This window comes from Panthera pardus, unplaced genomic scaffold (assembly GCF_024362965.1).
Source record: "Panthera pardus isolate Hobbes unplaced genomic scaffold, ASM2436296v1 HiC_scaffold_15, whole genome shotgun sequence".
NCBI classification, from domain to species: Eukaryota; Metazoa; Chordata; class Mammalia; order Carnivora; family Felidae; genus Panthera; species Panthera pardus.
The window spans coordinates 79,645,824-79,673,214 of NW_026526710.1; the positions used below are offsets into that span (position 1 = coordinate 79,645,824).

The following is a 27,391-nucleotide window of genomic DNA, read 5'->3' on the forward strand; positions in this document are numbered from 1 at the left end:
CTTGTTCCAACGTGTCTTATGCATATGCAGGGAGTTCCTGATTCAAGAGAGAAAGTGCTTATTACAACAATGACTGTTACAGAAGATAGAAGTTTTGTACCGGGTCTCTACAGACCCCTTGTTGTGAGACAGCCTTTGACAGTGATCCAAACTCTTACTTCAACAAGGTTGTTATACGATAACAATATGGTTGTTATACTATAACAACGTTGTTGTTATACTCTGATGAGTTATAAAGTATTATTACTTGGCGTCCTAACAGCCTTCTTAATTGAATCCTATTTTAGTGCAGTTGGCATTAGAGGTGGGGTTGCTTAGCAGACTTTTGACTCATTCTTTGCCAAAAATATGGTGTAGGCATTATTTAGAAAGAAAAAGGATGACTCTGATAATGGGGATAGAAAAGAACTACTTATGCGGACAGGATTGTCCCGCTAGGCTTGGTTCAGAGTAGCATAAGCTTTGAAATCAGTGACTGATAGTAAGACTTTCCATGACAGAAATGACAGAACCTGAATGCCAGGAGCTAGCAAAATTCGAAGACAAGTGCAAACTGATGGCAGGTTGGCTGAATCAGTTCCTACTTGCTGCTTTCAACATGAGCCAGAGGGAAGGTTCAGAGTCTCCTTCAACTCCATCCTCTCTTTCTAGCAAATGGAGCTCCAACCAAAGGAACGTAGGCACTATAACTTCTGATGGGTCAGCTAAGCCTGCGAGACCCATTACAACCAAGAAGGTAATTAGTGCTGTTGATGATGGAGGAAAGCCATAAAGTAAGGGATTATTTGGTAACAAAATGGAGGCCTTTTGTAGATGGTCATAAGCATTGTCCTGATGACATTTGTTAAAATGGTTCCTGAGAGTTTTAGATTAAGTAGCAGTGTCTCTGGTTTTGAATACTGTGGAGTGGAGAGGATTTTTGCCCTCATCCTGGATCTTCCCTTGGCTGCTGTCTTCCTAGGGATAATTCAAGGAATAGTCCTTGCTGATTAGAATGGATTCAGGCAAGGGACATTCCTACTAGAGAAGGGTAATTCCTCTGCCCCTCTCTTGTCTTTTAAATAAATGTCAATGTCTGCTGAAGTGGCAGAAATGCTGCAGATGGGGACTGTACTGGGCGGGGGGGGAGGCTACAGGACAATGAAATCAGCCATGCATGGGATGCCCCTCACTCAGATTATAAGGAGCCCTACCACCATGGACACCATATGTGATATTTCTCTTAGAGCTCAGAGGATGTAAAGAGGCAGTTTCCAGATCCCCTGTCCCAGCTTCCTTCTGGGAAGGTTAGTATAAAGGTTAGTATACTAACCTTTCAGGATAGTATACCAACCTTTTAGGATAGTATAAAGGTTACAGTTTTACAAGGGAAGGACAAGAAAAGGACAAAAATGAAGAACTTCTACAACTCAACACCAAAGACCCACAAATAACCCGATTAAAAATAGAAGACATAACCAGGAGTTTCTCCAAATAAGACATCCAGATGGCCAACAGACACATGAAAAGATGCTCAACATCACTCATCATCAGGGAAATGGAAACCACAACCACGAGATATCACCTCACGGTATGGCTAAAATCAAAAACACAAGAAACCAGTGTTGGTGAGAATGTGAAGAAAAAGTAACACTTTTGCATTGTTGGTGAGAATGTAAACTGGTACAGCCACTGGAAAATAGTATGGAGGTTCTTCAAAACTCTAGAAGCTGAATTACTATATGATCCAATAATTCCATGACAGGGTATCTGTCCAAAAAAAATTAAAAAACACTAATTCAAAAAGAAATGCACCCCTATGTTTATTACAGCATTATTTGTAATAGCCAAATTATGGAAGCAACCCAAGTGTACATTAATAAATGAATGGATAAAGAAGATGTGGAATGGAATATTACTCAGCCATAAAAAGAATGAAATCTTGCCATTTTCGTTTTTATTTATTTAAAATCAATTTTTTAACGTTTATTTTTGAGAGAGAGAGAGACAGACAGACAAAGCATGAGCAGGGCAGGGGCAGACAGAGAGGGAGACACAGAATCTGAAGCAGACTCCAGGCTCTGAGCTGTCAGCACAGAGCCCAAGGCGGGGCTCGAACCCATGATCTGCGAGATCATGACCTGAGCGGAAGTCAGACACCTAACTGACTGAGCCCCCCAGGCGCTCCAGAAATCTTAACCATTTTCGACAACATGGATAGATCTAGAGGATATAATGCTAAGTGAAATAAGTCAGTCAGAGAAAGACAAATAGCATATGATTTCACTCATGTGGAATTTAAGAAACAAAACAAACACAGGGGAAAAAAAAGAGACAGAAAAACCAGACTCTTAAATAATAGAAAACAAACTGATGGTTACCAGAGAGGAGGTTGAGGGATGGGTGAAGTAGGTCATGGGGATTAAGAGTACAGTTACCTTTATGAGCACTGAGTAATATATAGAATTGTTAGATCACTATGTTGTATACCTATAACTAATATAACACTGTATGTTAATTATACTGGAATAAAATAAATAAAAAGTTAAAAAGTGAAAATAAATAAAAGCCCCTCTCTTCCTAAAAAAGAAAAAGACAAGAATTCAGGACTGAATGATGTGGAAGTGTTTAGATGGTTAAAGTAAAATGGCATTAAAAAAGAGGAAATTGGGCCACCTGGGTGGCTCAGTCTTTTAAGCATCTGACTCTTGATTTTGGCTCAGGTCATGATCTCACGGTCATGAGATTGAGCCCTCTGTCAGCCTCTGCACTGGGCGTGGAGCCTGCTTGAGATTCTCTCTCTTTCATTCTCCCTCTGCCCCTCTCCCTGCTTGTGTGTTGTCTCTCATAAATAAATAAATAAGGAAATAAATAAATAGTGGGGAAATTGGAGTGTCCGCTGAAACCTTGATAGATTTTTAAAGAAGCCAGTAAAACGCAATTGCCTGTCCTCAAGCTTCTCAAGATATAAAAATATCAAAGCATATATACTTATCTTGTCTGAGTGTAGAAGATTTCGACATAGAGAAAAGTTTTCATGAGCCTACAGCATCAAGTTCTAAAATACCGATTTTTAATACTGAGGCAAGATACCATTTTTCTATTTACTGCAACTGAAAACAACAGCAATTTGTCTCACAGTTCTGCAGAGTAGAAGTCCAGTAGACTAAACTAGTTGATCTGCTCCAGGTCGCACAAAGCCAAAAGTCAAGGTGTCAGAAGGCTCTGGGAAAGAACCCACTTCCAGGCTCGTTCGTGTTGCTAGCATAATTTGCTTCCATGTGGTTGCAGGACTGTGGCCCCTGTTTCCTTGGTAGTTCATGGCTGGGAGTTCTTCTCTGCTTCTGGAGAGAACTTTGCTTGACTGTGGCCCCCTTCAAAGCCAACATCAGTGCATCATGTCCTTCCCAGGTGTCATATCCTTCTAACTTCCCCTTCTGCTTCAACCTTCTGACTCTTCTTCTTTCTTCGGTTTTCATGGGCTCGTGTGGCTACTTTGGGTCCACCTGGATAATCCAGGAGGATCTCCCTACCTTAAAATCACTCATTAGTAACCTTCATTCCATGTGCAAAGGCCTTTCAGAGCAGTGCCTAGATATTTTTTCTGAGCAAATAAAGATAGTATGTGAATCTTGAGAGGAATATTAAGAATTTTTTCTACTATAGGCAGTGATGGAAGATAGAGCATTACAAGAAGGACAGGGTCTCCTGACCAAATCAATCCCTATGGGAGCACCAAGGCCTTTGACAAGTCTGTGGGCAAAATGATCTCAGGTGTAGAAGAAGTTCTTTTAGGTCAGCTGGTCATAGGAGCACTGCCTAGGTCTACTAATGAGACCCTCAGGGGTGATAGAATAAACTTAGGGGAACAGGAGATGCTATTGTAAAAAGGAATAAAAATTAAAGTCTCATCAATAGTTGAAATACATGATTTTAAAGAGTATGCAGGGATGTCTCCCTCACCTGAATGTATAATTGGTATGCATATAATGATTGGCTAAAAAGTCTTCCCCTACTGCTAAATTGAGAAAAATAAATAATTTGTAGATCTGCCCTAAATCCAGTACTAATTGGATATGAAAAATGGGAGCTGTTAGAGCTTTCTAAGCCTATTCAAATAGTTCATTTGAAACGCTATTATATGCTGAGGGCAACAAAAATTTACTGCCTTAATTAAGGACATGTTAGATGCAAGTATGTTAGTACCTATACACTCACTCTGCAATAAGCTGATGTTGCCAGTGAGGAAGGCCAATGGCTCCTGGAGGGGACTCCAATAAAAAGTAACCCGAATAGCTTCAGGTATGTTCCAAAGTATTCAAATGCTGAACAGATTATTTCAACAAGCTGAAGGTGACCAGTTTTCTGTAGTTGACCTGGCTAATACCTTTTTTCAATATTATTTGCTAGGGAGCATCAATAGCAACGTGCATTTGTGTGGAATGGTTTCCAATATACATTTGCCTCAAGAATATTTGGACTCCTCTCTGCGTTGTCACAATGTATGAGGCAGATCTAGTGTAATATAACCATACAGTGTTCCTGTGCACTATACTGATGATATTATGATTATTTCTGAAACTGGGAACCAAACTAATAGCAACTTCATTGTGATCATGAGTCTTATGACTGATCAAGGATGGTTAATGAACCCTGAAAAAAGTTCAGGACATTGTACAGACTGTAAAATTTGGGAGTGCATGGCTAGAGTGTCCTGTTACACATAGACCACTAAGAATAAAATATTATTGTTCCCTGCCCCATAGACTAAACAAGAGACCTAATATCTAATTAGTTTATTTGGCTCTTGGAGAAATCATATCCCCCATTTAAGGATACTGTTGGGCTTGATCTATTTAAATCACCTGGAGAAGGTCATATTTGATTGGAAGCCTGGAAGCCTTCCTGGAACTGGAGAAGCTATAGCCCAAGTTATCCTGTTTGCTCCTTATGTTACTGCTAAGACATCAGTTGTGTGCCACCCATCCCTGCCCCTGCCCCTGGCCAAATTCATATGTTGAAGCCCTAACTCCTAACGTGATGTTTTTTTTAGAGATGTGGTCTTTGGGATATAATTAACTTTAAATGAGGTCATGGGAGGTAGGACCCCATGATGGGATTAGTGCCCTTATAAGAAGAGAAAGAGATCTGAGAGCTCTCTCCTCTCCTCCATATAAGAACACAGCAAGAAATCAGCTGTCTGCAAGCCAGGAGGGATGCTCTCATCAGAACCCATCTGTGCTGTCACCCTGATCTCAGACTTCCAAGCCTCCAGAACTTTGAAAAATTAATGTCTGTTGTTTAAGACACCCAGTCTGTGGTATTTTGTTATAGCTGCCTGAGCTGATCCATATAGGTGCTAATGCTGAAACGATACTTGAAATGTCAGCCACCTGCTGTGATGCAGACTCAGGTCTTTGGAAAAAGCCCATAATCATAGTCAACAGTGACCTCTGGGATTTTGGGCTAGAAAATTATCTGGTATATTTCCTCGAAAGACAGTAATAAGCTAGTTATTGGACATTTACTAACACAGCCCCATTAACTGAAGCACATAACATTGTATCAATTCCTGAATTACCTCCCCTGTGATGGGTAATGTCAAAAAAGAATCCCAACAAGGAGACAAATGCCCATCATAAAATGAAAATGGTATTACAGAAGCATTCTGCCATGGGGCATAGTAGGACTCAGTGCATTCATGAGCACATAGGCTATTTTCTGCTAGGACCTCATAAAAAAGCTATCTAAAGATTTGCCTGCTGATATTATCGAAGTGTCTCACCTTTCCACCAATTTCCCAAGGATGTTAGGGAACTGAGCTGGTTCACAAGTGGCAGGTCCAGAATAGAGTGTCATGGCCCCATGGGGAAAGCAGTTACCCTATGCTAAGCAGACAGTAACCTCTTCACAGAAAGAGGCAAAAGCAAGTGAGAAGGCCAGTGGGCTGAGTTACAGCAAGGACACTTCTAGGAACAAATACAATTCCTACAATTGGGCGCATACTTATACTTGGACTGTTGCTTATTTTTGGACTTGCCATTTGGTCTGGCTGGTGGGCCATCGGTAACTGCACAATAAAGAGACCCCTGTGACGGGTACCACTCTGTGGAAATCACTATGGCAATTCTGAGTGCAATCAAAGTAGAACCTATTCACATTCACCAAAGAACTCCTAGTTTCTCTACGTGGCTGGAATCCACTGATGCTCCAGTGCTATCTCTTGAAGTGGCAAACTGAGGCCATGTAAGGACATGCTAGAATTCAAATCATGCTGTGATAGGCTGAATGGTGACATATACCACTGGGCTGTGCTGAAACTCCAGTCATTACTAAAATTGTGCTACAACACAGAACGGGAAAGGCAACAGGAACAGGAAAGGCAATGTTTGTAGCTAATCCTGGGGAATATTTCTAGGGAAGAAGAGCCAGCACATAACATGCAAGCCAGATCATACTCTTTCCCTATTCTTTCAAGAGGAATTGAATGGAATATATAGGCATGATACATCGTCTTAATTTGGCTTTGCCTGCTCAGTAACTGAAGCCACCGCTGCTGAAACCACCTGAGGACTGAACAACAGAAACAAAAATATTGAGCCAGTTTGGGCCTTGTAGCTACAGCCCTCAGATCAAACTAAAGCTTTCAACCTGTTGTACCAACAGCACCTTGCAGCTGTGCTGTGTTATCACTGCAGGCTTAGGTAAGGCAGGTGTGGCCTGGAGTAGGCAGATTAATTTAGTCTCTTGTCTCCTACCTTGAGCAGCCTCATTCATTTACATCAGAGTGCCCTAAAAGAATTATCTTCCTCTGTGGACTTTACTGTATTCAAAGAGTTGGGAAATACTAGGATTCATAATAAGGATCAATAACATATCAAAAATTATTGTTAAGGGTAAAAAAATGGGAGACTTTAATTTCAGCAACCAGATGAGAAGTTTATTATTACCACACCAATGAAATATTGCACTGAAAATCTTGACTTGGGTAGTAAAATAAAGAAGAAAAAGGGACAGCATAAGAATGAGAATAAAAGGAAACCAGCATTAATCTTACATAAGACTATTTATATTGAAAAAGGGGAGAGTTAAGATGACAGAGGAATAAGGGGACCCTAAGCTTGTCTCGACCCTCGAACGCAGCTAGATGGTTATCACATCATTCTGAACACCCAAGAAATCATTATGATGACTGAGAGATCAAACTGCATATCTGCAGGTTGAAAAACAGCCACCTCGTGGAAGGTAAGCTGTGGAGAGTTGATTTGAGGGAGAAAGGATGCCCTTTCTCATGATTGCTGTGAAGGAGAGGAGTCCTGATCATGGAGGGAAGAGCAAGAGAGAGAGACAGAGAGAGGAAAAGTGAAAACAAGGGATTGCACAAGAAAAACTTTCCCCAAACCATTGACTGGAAAAGGAGAGGGACTGACTATGCACACTTTTATAAGCAGCAGGGCACGAAGTCTGAAGTTTTAGAAGTCCGTGCCATTGCCTGGGTCATGCCTGGTGGGCTCAGTGGTGCTCTGGTGGGGAAGGAGGACAGAGGCCTGGGAGCGGACAAGTGGTCTAAGGATCCTCTGGGTCAGGCTGGGAGAGACAGTTCCCCTTCTTGGAGTTCATTTGGGAGTGCTGGCGGAGCCTCTCTGGGGTCAAAACAATCGGCAGCAGCAACATGCTGCCCCGATCACTAGCATAGGAACACAGACACCGGCTGAGGGCCGCAAGCCTTGGTGCTCACTTTTTGCTGTGTTTTACCGGAAACGCTGAACTTCTGCACAGTTACGCAACCACTTTTCTGGGACAAACCAGCACCACCACGGTGTGGCTAGACTCTCCCCTGGAGAATCAGCACAGGTCTGTGCCACGTGGGTCCCTAAAATTTGAAAGTCTGAAAGCCAGCTGTGTGCCTGAGATCAAACACAGTGGTATTGTGCTTTAGACAGAGACAGAGGCAGGGATCTGATGGAAGACAGGGACACAGGAGGGGTGATCGTTTGCTCTTTTGTGAGGGCTTCCTGAAGAGTGATGGGTGTGAAATCCCCAGTCCAGGGAGGAGAGAGTGGGGTGATGCCACTTCCCCCAGCCTGTCAGCACTGACCTACTTTGGTGAGCAACACACGACCACCCAGCGGAGGCCAGAAGTGCTGACACAAAGCCCTGCCCCCAAGCACCCTGCAGGAGCATCTCCACCTAAGAATCAGGATCAGCGCAGCCAGAGCCTCCCTGAGAAAACTAGCACAAAACCCTCACATGCACCAAATTTACTGATCATAGAATGCTACAAAGCCTCAGCTCTAGGGGAAATGGGATCTACCTGCTTCTTTTTTGTTTGTTTTTTGATCTAGCTTCTTTTAACAAGTGGATGAAAACACACCTAGTTAAAACTTGCCACACAGTGGACAAGGTCTAAACACCCCTCATTTCAGGAAAGGAGAAACTCGGCAGAGGACTGACCTGAGGGAAGGAGCTAGCAAAACACAACAGCAGAGTACACACTCTGAAACACCTCTTCAAGCACCAGGCCCAAGACAGTACAGGATCTCTCCTCCTCCTCCTCCTCCTCCTCCTCCCCCTCCTCCTCCTCCTCCTTCTCTTTCTTTCTTTTCTTCTTCTCCTCCTTCTCCTTCTCCTTTTCCTTCTTCTCCTTCTTTTCCTTCTTCTCCTTCTTTTTCTTCACCTCTTCTTAATATAGCCATTACTCTCAGGAGCAAGAATGTAACCAGCTTTCCTAACAACCACATAAGAAAACGTGACCTAGACAAAATGATAAGATGGAGGAATTCACCCCAAAAGAAAGAGCAGGAAGAGAAGTAATGGCTAGGGATTCAATCAATACAGATATAAGTAAGATGTCTGAACCAGAATTTAAAATAACAATTATAAGCATACTTACTGGACTCAAGAAAAGCATAGAAGACATTAGAGTATCTCTTACTTCAGAGATAAAAGAACTAAAAACTAGTCAGGCCAAAATAAATGCTATAACCGAGGTGCAAAATTGAATTGAATAGATGCAATACAATAAGGATGGATGAAGCAGAGGAACAAATGACTGATATAGAAGATACAATTATGGAAAATAATGAAGCTAAAAGAAGAGAGAAAGGAAAATATTGGATCACAAATGTAGACTTAGAGGATTCTGACTCCTTAAAACATGATAACATTCATATCAGAGGAGTCCCAGAAGAAGAAGAGAGAGAAATTTGAGCAAATTACAACTGAAAACTTCCCTTATCTGGGGAAGGAAACAGGTATCAAAATCCAACAAACACAGAGGACTCCCACTAAATTCAACAAAGCCAGCCATCACCATGACAGATCATAGTCAAATTCACAAGTTACACAAACCAGGAAAGAATCCTGAAAACAGCAAGGAAAAATGTCCTTAAACTACAAGGGAAGATAGGTCAGGTTCGCAGCAGGTCTGTCCATAAGAACATGGCAGGCCAGAAGGGAGTGGCATGATATGTTCAATGTGCTAAATGGGAAAAATATGTAGCTAAGAATACTTTATCCAACAAGGCTGTTATTCAGAATAGAAGGAGAGATAAAGGGTTTCTCAGACATACGAAAGCTAAAGGAGTTTGTGATTACTAAACCAGCCCTGCAAGAAATATTAAAGAGGACTTTTTGAGTGGAGAAAAAAGACCAAAAGCAACAAAAACTAGAAAGGAACAGAGAACATCACCAGAAACACCAACTTTACAGGTAACACAATGGCACAAAATTCATATCTATGAAAAATCACTCCAAATGTAAATGGACTCAATGTTTCGGTCAAAAGTAATAGGGTACCAGAATGGATTAAAAAACAAGGCCCATCTATATACTGCCTACAAGAAACTCATTTTAGATATAAATATACCACCTGCATATTGAAAGTGAGGGGATGGAGAACCATCTGTCATACTAATGGACATCAAAAAAAAATCATAAGCCATACTTACATCAGAGAAACTAGATTTTAAACCAGATATAGTAACAAGAGATGAAGAAGGGCATTATAATATAATTAAGGGGTATGTCCATCAAGAAAGAAGATCTAACAATTGTAAATATTTATGTCCCTAAATTGGAAGTAGTCAAATATATAGGTCAATTAATAACAAACTTAAAGAAACTCACTGATAATAATACTATAATAGTAGGGAACTTTAACACACCACTTATAGCAATGGAGAGATCATCTAAGCAGAAAATCAACAGGGAAACAATTGCTTTGAATGACACACTGGATGGATGGACTTAATAGATATGTTCAGAACATTTCATCCTAAAGCAGCAGAATACACATTCTTCTTGAGTGCCCATGGAACATTCTCAATAATAGGTGACATACTGGATCACAAATCAGCCCTCAACAAGTACAAAAAGATTGAGATCATACCATGCATATTTTCTGACTACAACGTTGTGAAACTTGAAGTCAGCCACAAGAAAAAAACTGGAAAAACCCCAAATGCATGGAGGTTAAAGAACATCCTAATAAAGAATGAATGGGTTAACCAGGAATTTAAACAAGAAATAAAAAAATACATGGAAGCAAATGAAAATGAAAACACAACAGTCCAAAACCTCGGGATGCAGCCAATGTGCTACCAAGAGGGAAGAATATTGCAATACAGGCCGACTTGAAGAAGCAAGAAAAGCCTCAAGTACACAACCTAACCTATACCTAAAGGAGCTAGCAAAGGAACAGCAAATAAAGCCTGAAGCCATCAAAAGAAGGAAACTAATAAAGATTAGAGCAGAAATAAATAATATAGAAATGACAACAAAACAGTAGAACTGATCAATGAAACTAAGAGCTGATTTTTGAAAGAATTAATAAAATTAACAAACACCTAGCCAGACTTATCTCAAAGAAAAGGGAAAGGACTCAAATAAATAAAATCACAAATTAAACAGGAGAAATCACAGCTAAAACCACAGAAATACAATCAATTATAACAGAATATTACAGGGGTGCCTGGGTGGCTCAGCCAGTTAAGCATCTGGTTCTTGATTTCAGCTCAGATCATGATCTCCTGGTTTGTGAGTTCAAAGCCTGTGTTGGATTCTGCATGAGAATGCGGAGCCTGCTTAGAATTTTCTCTCTCCCTTTCTCTCTGCCCCTCCCCCATGCACGTATGCATTCTTTCTCTCTCTCAAAAATAAACATTTTTCAAAAAGAATGAATTTTAAATATGAAAATTTATATGCCAACAAACCAGGCAATCTGGAAGAAATGGATAAATTTCTAGAAACATACAAACTACCTAAACTAAAACAGGAAGAAACACAAAATTTGAACAGTTTTATAATCAGCAAAGAAACTGAGTCAGTAATTAAAAATCGCCCAACAACAAAAAAAAAAAGTTCCAGGGTTAGATGGCTTCCAAGGGGAATTCTACCAAACATTTAAAGAAGAGTTCATACCTATTCTTTTGAAGCTGTTCCAAAAAATGGAAATAATTTCCAAACTCATTTATGAGGCCAGTGTTACCTTGATTCCAAAACTAGACAAAGACCCCACTAAAAAGGAGAATTATAGGCCAGTATTTTTGATGAACATGGATGAAAAAATTTTTGAGATACTAGCATATCGAAGCCAACAGCACATTAAAAGAATTACCATGATCAAGTGGATTTATTCCTGGGCTGCAGGTTTGGTTCAATATTTTCAAGTCAATCAACGTGATACACCACATTAATAAAAAAAGATAAGAACTATATGATTCTCTGAATAGATGCAGAAAAAGCATTTGACAAAAATATAGCATTCATTCTTGATAAAAAACCTCAACAAGTATGTATAGATGGAATATACCTCAACATGATAAAGGCCATACAAAAGACCCACAGCTAATATTATCTTCAATGGGAAAAAACTGAGAGCTTTTTCTCTACAGTCAGAAACAAGACAGAGATATCCACACTCACCATTAATATTTAACATAGTACTGGGAGTTGTAGTCTCAGCAATCAGAAAACAAAAAGAAATGAAAGGCATCCAAATTGTCAAGATAGAAGTCAAACTTTCACTATTTGCAGATAAAATGATACTTTATGTAGAAAACCTGAAATACTCCACCAAAAAATTGCTAGAAGTATATATGAATTCAGCAAAGTTGCAGGATATAAAAATCAATGTATAGAAATCTGTTGCATTTCTATACACCAACAATGAAACAGCAGAAAAATAAATCAAGAAATCGATTCCCATTCATAATTGCACCAGAAACAATAAGAAACCTAGGAATAAACCTAACCAAAGAAGTAAATGATCTGTACTCTGAAAACTATAGGTCTCTTATGAAACAAATTGAAGAGGACAGAGAGAAATGGAAAAACATTCCATGCTCATGGATTAGAAAAACAAACATTGTTAAAATGTCTATACTACCCAAAGCAATCTACACATGTAATACAACCTCTATCAAAATACCACCAGCATTTTTCACAAATGTAACACACAGTCCAAAAATTTGTATGGAATCACAAAAGACCCCAAATAGCCAAAGCAATCTTAAAAAGAAAAGCAAAGATGGCGGCATCACAATTCCAGACTTCAAGCTGTATTACAAAGCTGCAGTCATCAAGACAGTATGATGCTGGCACAAACACAGGCACATAGATCAGTGGAACAGAATAGAGAACCCATAAATGGACCCACAACTATATGGTTAACTAATCTTCAACAAGTCAGGAAAAAATGTCCAATGGAAAAAAGACCATCTCTTTAACACATGGTGTTGGGAAAACTGGAAAGCAGCTTGCGGAAGAATGAAACTGGACCAGTTTATTACACCATACACAAAAATAAATTCAAAGCAAATGAAAGACTTTACAAAAGAATTAAATATGAGACAGGAAACTATCAAAATCCTAGAGGAGAACACAGGCGGCAACCTCTTTGACCTTGTCTGGAGCAACTTCTTGCTAGACATGTCACCACAGGCAAGGAAAACAAAAGCAAAAACAAACTATTGGGACTTTGTCAAGGTAAAAAGCTTCTGCACAGTGAAGTAAACAATCAACAAAACTGAAAGGCAGCCTATGGAATGGGAAATGATATTTGCAAATAACATCTGATAAAAGGTTAGTATCCAAAATTTATAAAGAACTTCTCAAACTCAACACCCCAAAAACCAAATAATCCAGTTAAGAAATGGGCATAAGACATGAATAGACATTTTCCAAAGAAGACATCCAGATGGCTAACAGCCACTTGAAAAGATGCTCAACATCATTCATCATCAGGGAACTACAAATGAAAACCACAATCAGATACCACCTCATACCTGTCAGAGTGACTAAAATTAACAACAGAGGAAACAACAGATATTGGTGAGAATGAGGAGAAAGGGGAACTCCCTTGCACTGTTGGTGGGCATGCAAACTGGTGTAGCCACTCTGGAGAACAGTAGGGAGGATCCTCAAAATTAAAAATAGAACCACCCTAAGGACACCTCGTGGCTCAGTCAGTTAAGCTGTTAAGTTCTAACTCTTGATTTGGGCTCAGATCATGATTTTTCAGTTTATAAGATCAAGCCCTGTGTCAGACTCTGCACTGATACTGCACTGCACCCTCTCTCTTTCTCTCTCAAAATAAATAAGTAAACTTAAAAGAGAACTACCCTACGATCCAGCAATTGCACTGCTAGCTATTTATCCAAAGGATACAAGACAGAAATACAGATTTGAAGGGATTCGTGCACCCTGATGTTTATAGCAGCATTATCAACAATAGCCAAACTATGGAGAGAGCCAAATGTCTAGTAACTGATGAATGGATGGAAGACATATGGGGGATACACACACACACACACACACACACACACACACACACACACACACTGGAATATTACTCAGTCATCAAAAAGAATTGACATCTTGCCATTTAGCAATGAGGTGGATGGAGCTAGAGTGTGTTATGCTAAGCAAAATAAGTCAGTCAGATAAAAACAAATACCATATGACTTCACACATATGTAGAATTTAAGAAACAAAACAGATGATGAACATATGGGAAGGGGAAAAAAGAGAGATAGAGGGGGTAAGAAACAAGCCCATAAGAGACTCTTTATGATAGAGAACTGAGGGTTGATGGAGGGATATGGGTGGGAGATGGGCTAAATGGGTAATGAGTATCAAGGAGGACAATTTTTATGATGAGTACTGGGTATTATATGTAAGTGATGAATCGCTAAATAAAAAATAAAATAAGGGAAGAAAATTAAAAAAGAAAAAGAAAAATGTGAACTTTTTGTAGTTTCAACATGGCTTCATATCTCATTAAAACACAGCATTGGTCAGTGTTCCAAACTGCAAGTTACAAAAACTAACTCAAGCGAGCTTGAACAAACAGGGTAGTGGGTTTCATGGCTAATGGGCTATCACGTGGAATCTAAAGGCAGCCTGGCATCTGCAGGGCCTGGAGCTACCAGAGTCAGGAGGGACTCTCCTGGCCTCTTCTCTGCTCCATTCTGCTGCATTCATCATTCCCTGCAGACTAGATATCTCCTCTTCTCTATCTACATGATAAATGGAAGTTGGATGCTCTGTACCTCCCAAACCTGTGCCTCTTAAGTTTCAGCAAACAGCCCATATAGAAACAGAACTCTCACTCCTACTTCTCATTTTCTAAGAGAAAAAAGTTGCCCGACTTGGGGTTGCATATTCATCCCTGTTCTGTCAGCTGTGGCTGGAAGCAGGGTAGGACTATGATGCAAAATATTTGTCAAGAGCTCTTGATTCCTGTTGGGGTCTCAGCAGGGATGGGCAGATACCCCAAAGTGTCTCTACTTACAAATAAAACATACAATAATAAATTTTTTAAAAAACACATGTTAATTATTAGTACTAGTAAAGGTTTACCGAAGTGGGTAGGTATCAGATCACTATACAAAATGTAATTGTGTTTCTTTAAAAGAGCGATAAAGAGAAAGCATACATTTTAAAAACATATCATTAATATTAACAAAAAATGTTGCCTTCTAATAAACTAAGGATATGTGACAGCCATATGAATTGTAAACATTACTTAATTCAACTAAAAAAGACCCCAATAAATGGAAACAGAAAACACTTTTCATGGAGAGAAAACTCAGTATCACATAGAGATATCTCTTGTCTCCTAGATTACTTATAGACTCAGTGACATATCATTGAAAATCTTAAGAAGTTTGACATGCTGGTAAAAATCCATATAGAAGAACAAATGTCCACATATATCCAAACATTCATTCAGAAAAAGAGGAAGATGAGAAACCTATTCTGCTAGACATCAAGACTTGGGGACGATAAAGTATTGGCTCAGGGATAGACATATTGACTAATGGAGTCAAATAGGTAGCTCAGAAGCAGATTCCTGTGGAATTGAGAACTTGACACATGAAAAAGATCACACTGGAGAAGACAACTTACGGCACTGACACAATTTAATATCCATAAAACGAAGCAATTGATTTGGATTCAAATCTTATACCACTAACAAAAATCAATTCTAGTGAGAAAGAAAACAGATGAATAAGCAAAATATTAAAACCTATAGAAGTAAATATATGGGAATATCTTTGAAACTTTAGTGTAGAAAATAATTTCTTAACACAAAAATTGCTAGTCAAAAGGAAAGGATTGATATATTTATTGAAAGATACTATGGAGAAAGTGAAGCAAAAAGACAGCAGAGCTTGAACTGTTATGTGCAAGATACACAACTCTGAGAGGATTGATTTAAAAAAAAATAGAAAAAACTATAAAGCAGAGAACATAACAATGAACAAAATGTAACAAGCAAAAAAAAAAAGAAACAATAAGCAAAACATAATGAATAGGCATTTTACAGAAGAGGAAACACAAACATCAACAAATATACAACGATGCTCTACTTCATGTAAAATGTGCTAAATTCAAAGTAAGAACTTCTTGATATACTGTTTGACTTTCATTTTTTTAAATTTTTTTTATTTTTTCAATATATGAAGTTTATTGTCAAATTGGTTTCCATACAACACCGAGTGCTCATCCCAAAAGGTGCCCTCCTCAATACCCATCACCCACCCTCCCCTCCATCCCACCCCCATCAACCCTCAGTTTGTTCTCAGTTTTTAAGAGTCTCTTATGCTTTGGCTCTCTCCCACTCTAACCTCCTTTTTTTTTTTTCCCTTCCCCTCCCCCATGGGTTTCTGTTAAGTTTCTCAGGATCCACCTAAGAGTGAAAACATATGGTATCCATGTGACTTTCATTTTGTATGTGGTTGTGGAACATTGGGAATTCTCACACTGTTGATATGAGTAAGATTTATATTTATTAATAACATCTATCTATTTTTAGGATGTTTTAATACTAAATATAAATGTAAGGTTTCATCTAAATAAATTTCTTGATTTACAACTTTCATATTAGATTCCAAGGTACTATTATAATAGGTCAGATTCTCTTACTCATTACAAATATAGAAATATAAAAAATATTAATGCTCTGTTTTCTTTTCCATAAAAAGTATCTATATTTACATCCTAGTCTCCCTAGGGTTAAAAGGTGCTAACCTAATTATGGAAGTCAGTTAATATTCCAGTTAATTAGGTTATCTGCTTCTAGAGAGTTGGCCTAAGGGAATAACTTAGATTCTTGTCTATGACCCTGAAGAAACACTTTGAATCTTCTTTTTAATTATTATGCCAATTTTTAAAATAATTTTCAGCACAAGAGTCACTCAAGTGGTAATTCTGTCTTCTTATGGAAGTCTGCAACTCCACCTAGGATATGCAGCTGATTAGAACATTTTTATCTGTAAATATCTTTTCTCCTGAATTTTAAAGACTTTAAAACATTAATGCAATCTTATGCTCGTTCCTATTCTTAAAAACATGCAAATCTTACTGATTTTAATGACAGCAGATTGATTATGGATGTCATATATTGTGATCTGACTTGATGTTATACATATGAGGCCATTCTTGAGACAGAAAATGTCTTCTAAATGATGTATTTAATACTTACTAGAATATGTGTCATCCATCAACATGTAAATATGTCAACAATACCAACAAGACTGACAAATAAAATCCAGTAGGAATATACTGAGTATATTCTGATCTCTTGACCCTCTTTGTTGTATTTAAGTTAATATTTATCTTTGTGTATAGTGGACTCAGGACTTTAATAGATTTAATGTTTTTTTAATTAACCACAATCATTATTCCATTTTTGATGCTCAAATTGTCACCATCAAACCTTTATAATTTTGTCCCTGTGTCTTTTTTATCTGATTTTACTAAACCTGGAATGAGATCTTGCCTTCTGATAAGGAAGGTCTATACTTTCTTATACCTTCCTTCCCCAGACATGGAATCACTTATCCTTCCAAAAACCCTGGTTCCTTTTCACAGAAAATTGATTTTATAACTGTAATCTGGGTTTCCTTTTTATATATTAGTTTGGTCCCACCTGAAATTCCATTGACTCTAGGCCATGTCAGTGGGCAGAGGGAGAAATTATCATATTAATAATTACATATATATTATATGTGTACAGCTGACCCTTGAACAGCATGGGTTTGAACTGCGTGGGTCCACTTATACATGGATTTGGCTTTCTTTTTGAGTAAATTTACAGTAAGGTACTGTAAATATATTTTCCTTATAATTTTCTTAATATTTTCTGTTTTCTAGTTTATATTATTATAAGAATACAACACACAAAATGTATTAACCAACTGTTTATATATGGGTAAGGCTTCTTACACTCAGATTTTTGACTGCATGGGGATTGGCACCCCTAACCACTGTGTTGTTCAAGAGTCAATTGTATGGGGAAATACATATGTGTTATGTAATCTGCTACATAATAATTTCAATTCAGGTATATATCAGTTGTCAAATTCATTTGGAGGAGGGAAGCTCTTCAAACCATTGTTCTTAAGACTCTGAAATCTCTAAACACCATTTCCACATCAGTGGAAGTTCAGAAAATTATATGAATCCATACTCTTTTTGCTGGAAACATTTTTTTTAATAAACCTGTGATTATATCTCATATCCAAGAAGGGTTTATGGTTTTCCAGATTTAAATTTTAGTGTCTATTAAATATTTCCTGCTATGTTTCTTTCAAATAGAAAAAAAATTATCAAGCCTCTGAATTTATTTATTTATTTATTTCAGTGTTTATTTACTTTTGGGAGACAGAGAGAGAGAGGGAGAGAGTGCACAAGCCGGGGGTGGGGCAGAGAGAGAGGGAGACACACAATCCAAGGTAGGCTCTAGGCTGTGAGTGCAGAGCCCAGCATGGGGCTTGAAGTCACAGATTATTAGATCATGACCTGAGCCAAAGTCGGATGCTTGACTGACTGAGCCACCCAGGTGCTCCTTAGTCCGTTGCCTTTCGTGTTCTATTATTCTGAGGGACTTTCTACATTTTGATACATATTCAGTTATTCAAACATTAAAGTTCAGAGAGTGGAAGAGTTAATTTCAATAAAATATACTGTTTAAGGAGAGGAATCTTGAATCTCTTTTATGTGGGGCAGATAAAGTTTATTGGACTACAAGCCTTCTGTGTAAGTACACTGTGTATTTTAAGTCTTTCTAGGGTGGACCCCAAGAGTGCTCAGGAAATAGTAATCAAACCTTGAAGCCAGATTCCTTTGGATGGGTGTTTGGCATTTTCTTGAGGGTTTTTAATAGGCATATCTCCTGGTTATCTGTCTGATGTAACTCTCACCTACCCACAGATCACATCTATTCAGGGTTGAAGGTTTCCAGTTTTCTCCTAAATGTTTCAGCATACCATGGCTCCCCGAACTATTGATAGAAAACTATAATTTTGAGTCATCTCTGTCATGCCAATTACAAATTTGCAGACCAGGGCCCATAACAGTTTAATATCAGTGGAACAAGGTTGGGGAGGGAGCTGCTTCCTGATCCTTGAATTGAGAACCTCACATAGAGTGATCTAGCCTAGGGACAAAATGAAGACATTCAGTTGATAAGGAGAACTTTACGGAGATGTAAACACTGGGGAAACCATTGTAAAGAGACTAAACAGGCTCAGTTTACCATCCTTCTGTGAATTCACAAGTCTTTCTAAAGCAGCTCATAAATGGCCAAAGCCATCCAGGGCCTACCCAGATAACCAAGGTAAGAGTATGAGACAGGCTGGAAAGAAAGACCTAGTGACCTACCTCTCACATATTCTGTTTTGGTCCTGGAAGCTAAGAGCACAGACTCCCATTAAACCATAAGTGTTGTTTACTAAGAAACATATGGTAAATTAAAGGAGAAGGGAGGAATACACAATACATATTGGTTCTTTAATACATTAAAATCACAGATCTGGTTAAGTTGCTTTGAGAATTACCTGTGGTGAATGGGAACAGACAGGGAAGAGAAGATATTGTGATCCTAACCAAGGGAGAGGAAGGATAAGGTAGGAAACTTCGAGAAGACCTTTGAAAGACGCACTTAATTTATAGATTTCAATGGGGTTATAATGTTTTTTTCTAACAAAATATTAAAGATCTATCATTTTGTTGAGACTCTATCTTCTTTAAACTACTGATCACCTAGGAGCTAAGTTCTTCATAATTTGGCTTTGTCCAATGAATCCTTGTTCTCTTAAAGCAAAGTAATTTTATAGGTGTTAAGGCATTCTGCATGTCAAGCACATCACGTACGTTACTGTATAACTCTCATATCAACCTCAGCTGTTAGGAATCGGTAAAACCCTTTATAGACAAGTAAATTGAGATTTAGGGAATAAGCTATAATACCTTGCCTAAAATCAGAACATACCTAAGAGGCCTTCCAGCCAATTACTTCTGTAAGTTCATTTATTAAAAATGAAATTTACACATGATGGCAGGTGTCTACTCCTTCTTCTTTGTGATATTTCCTTCATAAAAGCTAAGATTGTTTCCATCAGCCTGGAAGGACCTCTTTCAGGATTGAATTTTTGCTGGAAACAAGAATGGCGACATCTGCTGGAAGCACGTGTTTCAGCACCACACATCTGGGTCTGAGAAACTGACTCATTTGACTCAAGTTCTGCCTTCATTTCCTAGCAGAGGTTACAGGTACACATGCAAATGGAAAAATAATGGAGTGCGTGCTCTACTTATAATAAAGATTTATTATGGAAAGAGACAAGTTCTTTGAGACAAGATTTTGAAAGACCCGAAAGCTTCTAGAATTATCTTTGCAAAGAAATCCGTAGGACTCAGAAGCTGAAAAAGTCAGAGAAAGCAGTTTGCAGTGGTTGCCATAGTAGCAAAAGTAAGCCTGTCCTCCGGGAAGAACAGAGAATAGCTAGCTGCCCCCCAGGGAAGTAGATTTCAGGGCTCATTAAGAGGCCCCAGGTTACAGGGGATACCAAGCTCTGAAAAGACAAACAGCTGAAGAAGTGTCTGTCTGTAAGTGTGTTTATCACCAGAGGCGGCTTCCTCAGAGGGGTACAGATCAGCCAAAACAACAGGGCACCAGCGGATGCATTATTTTGAAGTCCAAACTACATTTTACTGTCGGCAGGAGGCAGTACGCTTTGAATGCCACAGGATGACAATAGTGAGAGATTACTGTATTCACCTTGCTTAGGGAGAAATTTCACTCCATCACATATATTTAAACCACAAACAGGAATCCATAAATGCCAAGGGTTTTATGTGTGGTGACTCAAATGTCACAATTTTAAATCTATTTTAGATTTAAAGCAATACCTCCTAATTCAGTATTCTGAAAATGATCCCCTCCTTATATTCCTTTCAGACTTTTATAAATGTCAACCTTTCAAGATATTTTTTCAGAACAAAGATCACAATCATTTAAGTACCTTTCCTGAAAGAAACGCTCGATCATTTTAGTTAACTATTTTCTAGACATTTTTCGTCTCATTTTCTGCAAGTGGGCAGGACAAAGAGTGAAAGGTATGAGTGATTACTTTATCTCCTTTCTCCTCAACCTACTGAATTTTCTAGAATTGGGAACCTAGTGTTTATGGATGTTTCTTCTGCTTTTCTTTGGCATTTGGTGTTTTAGACCACACAATACTTCATATTGTTATGTAATCACTCTTCCCATATCTCTTGAAACAATTTATCTGAGTATTTCCTTTGTGAATGTTTATAATGTTTTCTTTACTTTATAATAATGGTTTTTAAATTTTTTAATGCTTATTTTTGAGAGACAGAGAGAGAGAGAGAGAAGAGTGTGAGCAGGGGAGGGGCAGAGAGAGAGGGAGACCCGGAATCCGAAGCAAGTTCCGGTCTGTGTGAGCTGTCAGCACAGAGCCTGACGTGGGGCTTGAACTCATGAACTGCAAAAGCGTGACCTGAGCCGAAGTTGGAGGCTTAACTAACTGAGCCACCCAGGCTCCCCTTTAATAATGTTTTAAGTAGAAAAATTTCTAAAGACTGGTATTATTGAAATGTATTTCTATAACCACATATTTAAAAGGACGTTTGTTTGGGTTTATCATTTTATGTCTGCAATTCTTTTCCTTAAAAACTAAAACTGTACTCCTCCTTGTTTACTTGCATCCACTCTCACTGTTTTGGGCGGTGCTCTGATCCTTGTTCCTTTGTAGGCAATCTGCTGTAACTCACTGTAAGCTTTGTCCATTTCTCTAGGTCTTTGATGTTTTTAAATTTCACAGTAGCATTTACAGGTATAGGGTTTTTGTTTGTTTGTTCTTTTAACGTATCCTCTTTGGCCTAAAGGGAGATCTGGTGAGCAAACTCTAGTACACACAGCCTTGGCTTTCCTAAAGGACTCACTCTGCTTACCAGGGGTCCCCATTAATCTGTGGGTTTCCATTATGTCCGGGATCTCCAACAAGAAGTCCTTTCTTAGGTAAGTGAGATGTGAGATTCAGTATAAACTCACCAGTTAGAAACACCTAATGCTGTGAAGATTTGTGCTGCTCAGAATACTTCTAACTAAACACTGTTTCTGCAGAGATGGTCTTTTGGCAATTTTTTAATTCCATGCTTAAAACCTTGTGTTAGAGTGACATCACGTGGTAATGTGAGGTTACGCAGGCAAGGCTTGTTAGCAAGATTATCTGTTCAATAAATAAGGTCAACTCCTCGGTGACTGGGAATACTTCTTCTAAGTTATTTCGTACAAAATACCACATTCTTTTATTTTATCACTGTATAATAGAATTGAATCAGATGGTAATTCTCAGCATTTTAAAATACATGTTGTTGAAATAAGTATTCGGAGTAACAATCCCCCCCCCCTTTTTTTCAAAGTTTTTATTTAATTCCGGTAAATTAACATATAGTGTCAGATTAGCTTCAGTTGTACAATTTAGTGGCTCAGCATTTCCATACAACACCTGGTGCTCATCACAGCAAGTGCACTCCGGAATCCCCATCACCTGTTTCACCCATCCCCCCACCCACCTCCCCTCAGATTACCACCAGTTTGTTCTCTATAGTTAAGAGTCTGTTTCTTGGTTCACCTCTCCCTCTCCCTCTCTCCCTTTCCCTCTCTCCCTCTCCCTCTCTCCCTCTCCCTCTCTCCCTCTCGCCCTCTCGCCCTCTCTCCTCCTCTCCATCTCCGGAGCCTTCTCTCCCTCTCCCTCTCTCCCTCTCCCCCCTCTCCTTCTCTCCCTCTCCCCCTCTCTCCTTCTGTCCCTCTCTCCTCTCTCCCTCTCTCCCTCTGTATCCGCCCCCCCCCCCCCCGTCTTTCCCCTTTGCTCATTTGTTTTGCTTCTTAAATTGCACATATGAGCGAAAGGCTGTCCTAGCAAAAACAAAACTTCCTAGTGGATGTTATTTTTGAGAATTTTAAGCTTAAGCTTATTTAAAATTTAAATCCTAATCTTATAGTTTCCCACATTTTAAAAGAACTGTGAATTTTTATTTAATCATCAAAAGCAGTGATGATAAACTAAAATATTGAGCCAAGTAATAGCATCTGTAAAACAATAAGATCTCTCTTCGACCTAGAATGAATTAACTGGGCTAACATTAACTAACCATGAGCTAACATAAGACCTGTATGATTTAAATTGTATGTGTTTTTAGCATTGTGATCAAAACCATCATTAATGTATGTTTTACCAGGCATATCACTTAGCCTTGTGTCCTAAGGCTAGGAGTTCAGTCTTACAGAAACTTTTCTTGATGGCATGTTGCTAGTTATATGTGCACTGTTTCCTTCTTATACTTTTATTTTGATTTAAATTTTATCTGATTGTTTATAGAATATCGAAGACCAAACTTATACAAAACATCAAGTGTTTTAGGTTTGGTTCCTAGCAGAGCCTGAGGTGGGATTCTGTTTTGGTGATTTAGTGAGGGAGGGTTGTCCACAGAGTGCACTGGGGGACTCGGAACAGGAGAAGGGAATCCAGATCGGCACGAATGTGGTCTTAGCTGGAGACTTGGTTCAGACTGATCCCAGAGGAAAGCTCTAGAGCAATGCCGTCCAGAAGAAATATAGTAAATATGTTGCATGCCACATATTTAATTTTAAACTGTCCAGTAGCCACATTTAAAAAGGTAAAAAGAAACAGATGGTTTACAACATTTTGTTTAAACCAATACATCCAAAGTATTGTCATTTCAGCATATCAATATTAAACATTGATGAGATATCTTACATTCATTTTTCATACTAACTTGTCGAAATCCAATGCATATCTCATTTCATCCATTCAGTAACTACTATTCGCACTGTGTATTCAACAGCCAGTTCTAGAGCGTCAGTTGCACAAAAGTTGACCCTATCTTGTGCTAAAGGAGTCAAATTTTGTATTCCCATTTCAGTCAGTTATTGGCTCTAACATGCCCTTAGAGAGTTCGCAAGAGTAGCCCGGAAGGTGCAGTGGCTCCCATTTGGCTGGGGGTAATTCTCAAGAGAAGGTGTCATCTGTGAGTTTTGCTATCTGGGGGGTGGCTGCACCTGCCATAAAGAGGACCTAGGCATCCAACAAAGTATTCACCATAGTCCCTAGCACTGCTCACATACACTTGCTTCTCACGTCAAGTTCTTTCAGTGGAGGCTATGACTCTCTAGGATTCTAGTCGTTTCCATTTTCTGGGATAACTGCAAGAGGAGAGTAGAGGGGCCAGTGACAGCCTCTGCTGCACAGTTGGCCCCAGTATTATAGCTTATACTCCAGGGGGTCAAGCCAGCTTTCGCAAACATTCATGGATGACCCAGTGAGATGCACCTTTCTTGAGTAGGCATGATTGAACCAGGGATTACATTTCTTCTTCACAAGAGACCCTAATGTCACTAAATAGAATCCACCTGCAACGCAATCCAGGAAATAGCAGAAATACGGGGCTCTAAGGGGAAGTAGGAATGAAGAGGTTTCGAATATGGTGAACTGAAGAGAATTGCACGACAAACAAGACTGGGAACAGGATTTCCAGAGTTGAAATGTCTCAACTTTTCAGGAAGGCAGGTATGTTCTATTTATGGCCATCCTGAAGAAAGAGAAAGAACCCCTATCCAGAATTTAGTCCACATGTTAAGAGTGATGACACCATATACATGCAGAACAGATAGGAAAGTTTACCACTCACATAACAAGGAGGCTCTGTAGTAGTTCCAAAAATGGCTTGAGAGAGCAGGGGACGGAGACTGGCCAATGAGGGTAAGGCAAAGCAGTGGTTCCTACAGGTGGTTTGAAGGTCCCATTGGTGTCAAAGAACAGAGCATCTGGGCCTTCTTACCTGCTTTTCCAGGTATTGGGTAGGAGGTAAAGGGGGGAGGGGAGAGATTTAAAATGGCCAGCAATGAGAGCTCAAAGCTGGAGTCAGGCTATGTATTTGTTTGCTAGAACCTGCTACAACAAATGACCATAAACAAAGGGCTTAAAATGAAAGGAATGTATTGTCTCACAGTTCCAGAGACTGGAAATCTAATATCAAGATGTCTGCAGGGTTGGTTTCTTCTGGAAGCTTTGAGGGAAAATCAGTTTCATGCTTCTTTCCTAGCTTCTGGTGATGACTGGCAGTTCTTGGCACACTCCCCAGCTGATGGATGCCTCACTCCAATCTCTGCCTCTGCCCTCACAGGGTGTCCTGCCTGCACATCTGTCTCCTCTTGTAAGGACACCAGTCCTGTTGGATCAAAGATCCATCCTACTCTAGTATAACCTCCTCTTAACTTGAATTTTAATTACTTTTGCAAAGACTCTATTTCCTAGTAAGGTCACATTCACAGATATCAGGGATTAGAATTTAAGCTTGTTTTTTTGGACATACAATTCAACCCTCAACAGACCACTAAATTCTATATGCCACTCTTTGACAGAAGAGATTTGTGCCTGGATATCAGGTAAACATAACAGCAGAATTAACTTCTTGATGGCTAATTTCTCCTTACTGTTAAGTTTAAGCTAATTGGTCATGGACCACTGTCACAGATTGATGGGTGTTCTGGGAGGGCTGAAAGCAATAATATTCTCCATCTACTTTTCTTTCCTGAAAGCCATTGAGTTTCTCCTGAGATCTTTGGCATCACTAATTATTGGTAATATGAACAAAATGTTGCCTACTCAACTGCTTTAGGGGCTGCAGATTACTTTGCTTTCTAAATTTGCTGGGTGTTGGGACAGTGTAGTGATAATCTTTGGACTCTTTAGAAAAGAGACTGTAGGATTAAGGATACTTACAACTGGTCTATAATAGCTCCATCTTTATTTCTAGAGATGCCTGGATGTCTGGCTTTGACTCTTGGCCAAGATAAGGGTAGTAAAATTGATAATATGTGCTGTTCAAATTCTGACCCTTACGGCCAGTTTGTTTGCTTCTGATTTCCAACTAGCACAATGGTTTAGACAACCCGGTCTGACTATGTGATCAGAGGTACATTAAAAATCTCCCTCGGAACTTCTGCTTTGAGCTGCCCAGAAGCCTACAGTCAAACACACACCTTGGTGCTTCAGTCCAGAGATCGTGTCAGTTTGCCAACAAGTACCCTGGGGAGTTAGCACCTAGATGTCTTTCAAAGCCTCCTTGCTTTCCTGTACTCCATTTTCTTTCTCTTAATGAATCATATCCTTGTAAATAAGTGCCTTGTATAAGTGAGCAGTGTGGAGTCATGTCTTTTCAGGTATCTGGTCTTTTGAAATCTTTGCAGAGGCTGATCCAAGACTTGAGATTGGCACAGCTTTTGAGGCCTGACGGCACTTTAGTGCTTTCAGGAAGCGATTCTCCAGCCTGCTTCTGCTGAAAGAACCTCAGATCTTCCCAGTGAGTAAACATCTTGTTTTAGCTGAGACTGAGCAGAAAAAAAAAAAAAATGGGGAGAAACAAAATTAATTTCTTTGAATTTCTGTGAATTTCTGTAAGTACAAGACATTTTTATGGAGTTTTAATTGTTTTGGATTTGAAGTGTTTGACCTTGAAAACTTTTAGCATTTGCATTTAGTTCATCCTGGGAATCTTATTAATAAGAAACCATCTTCAATATGTGGAGCAGTTCTATATTGTAGGGCTTTTATTATGAGAGTACCTTTATGAAACTTATTATTGGAATATCTTGTTGATGTCATTTAGTCTCCTTGAAGGCCTTCTGATACGCTCTGGTGAATTACTTACTGAACACAATCTGCATAGGAAATAGAATGGAAAAGTAATTTTCAGTCTTGGTGGAACACTCATCTTGGACTTAGTATCTTCTTGTACCTGATTTCAGATCATTATAAAACAAATTCAACACTGATATCTATTGGACTGTGAAGGTTTTGTAACACACCTGAAAATGGGCATTCCTCTCATGAGAGTTGGGTTTTATGTTCGCTCCTCTTAAATTTGGACCTTTTTTAGTGATTTTGTGTGTAAAGAGTAGAATGCAGCAGAAGTCAAGTCCCTAAATCTTGGGTCTGGTCAGAAAAAGCTATGGAGCTTCCATCTGGTTCTCTCAGGACACTTGTTTTGGAGCCTTGAGCAACTATGTAAGAACTCCACCCACACTGAGATGTCCAAGATATGAAGAATCCCAGAGCATGTGGATTGGCCATGTATAATGCTCCAGCCAAGGGCACCAGCTGAGGTCTTGTGCAATAGCTTCAGCCTAGTATGAGTTATTGGCATGTTTGTGAAGACTCCTCCTCCAGATGATTGTCCACCTGTCCACCCCCAGCTGTCACATTGAAGGCCCAGAGAAACTGGAGCAGAGACAGGACACTCACACTGCATCATTCTATAAATACTGAACAATTGTTGGTGTGTACTGTGTTTCAAAGGATTAGCAGCTGTAAGCAGCAAGTCAACTCAGAAGTCTTAATGATGGAGCAGCAGCTGGCATTAGGTATACAACCTAAGGACGCCTAGGGGCTCAGTCCGTTGAGCGTCTGACTTCAGCTCAGGTCACGATCTCACAGTCTTGAGTTTGAGCCCCACGTCGGGCTCTGTGCTGACAGCTTCAAGCCTGGAGCCTGCTTCGGATTCTGTGACCCCCTCT

At 39.2% G+C, this 27,391-nt stretch overlaps 1 protein-coding gene across 1 annotated transcript in view; it reads left to right on the forward strand.

Annotated features, from left to right (window-relative positions):
- The window catches only part of CCDC102B (coiled-coil domain containing 102B), a 189,025-nt gene that overhangs the window by 4,302 nt on the left and 157,332 nt on the right, over positions 1-27,391 (forward strand). Inside the window, 1 exon segment of the mRNA XM_053902822.1 lies at positions 26,066-26,262. The gene's annotated coding sequence lies outside the window, so the exon portion shown is untranslated.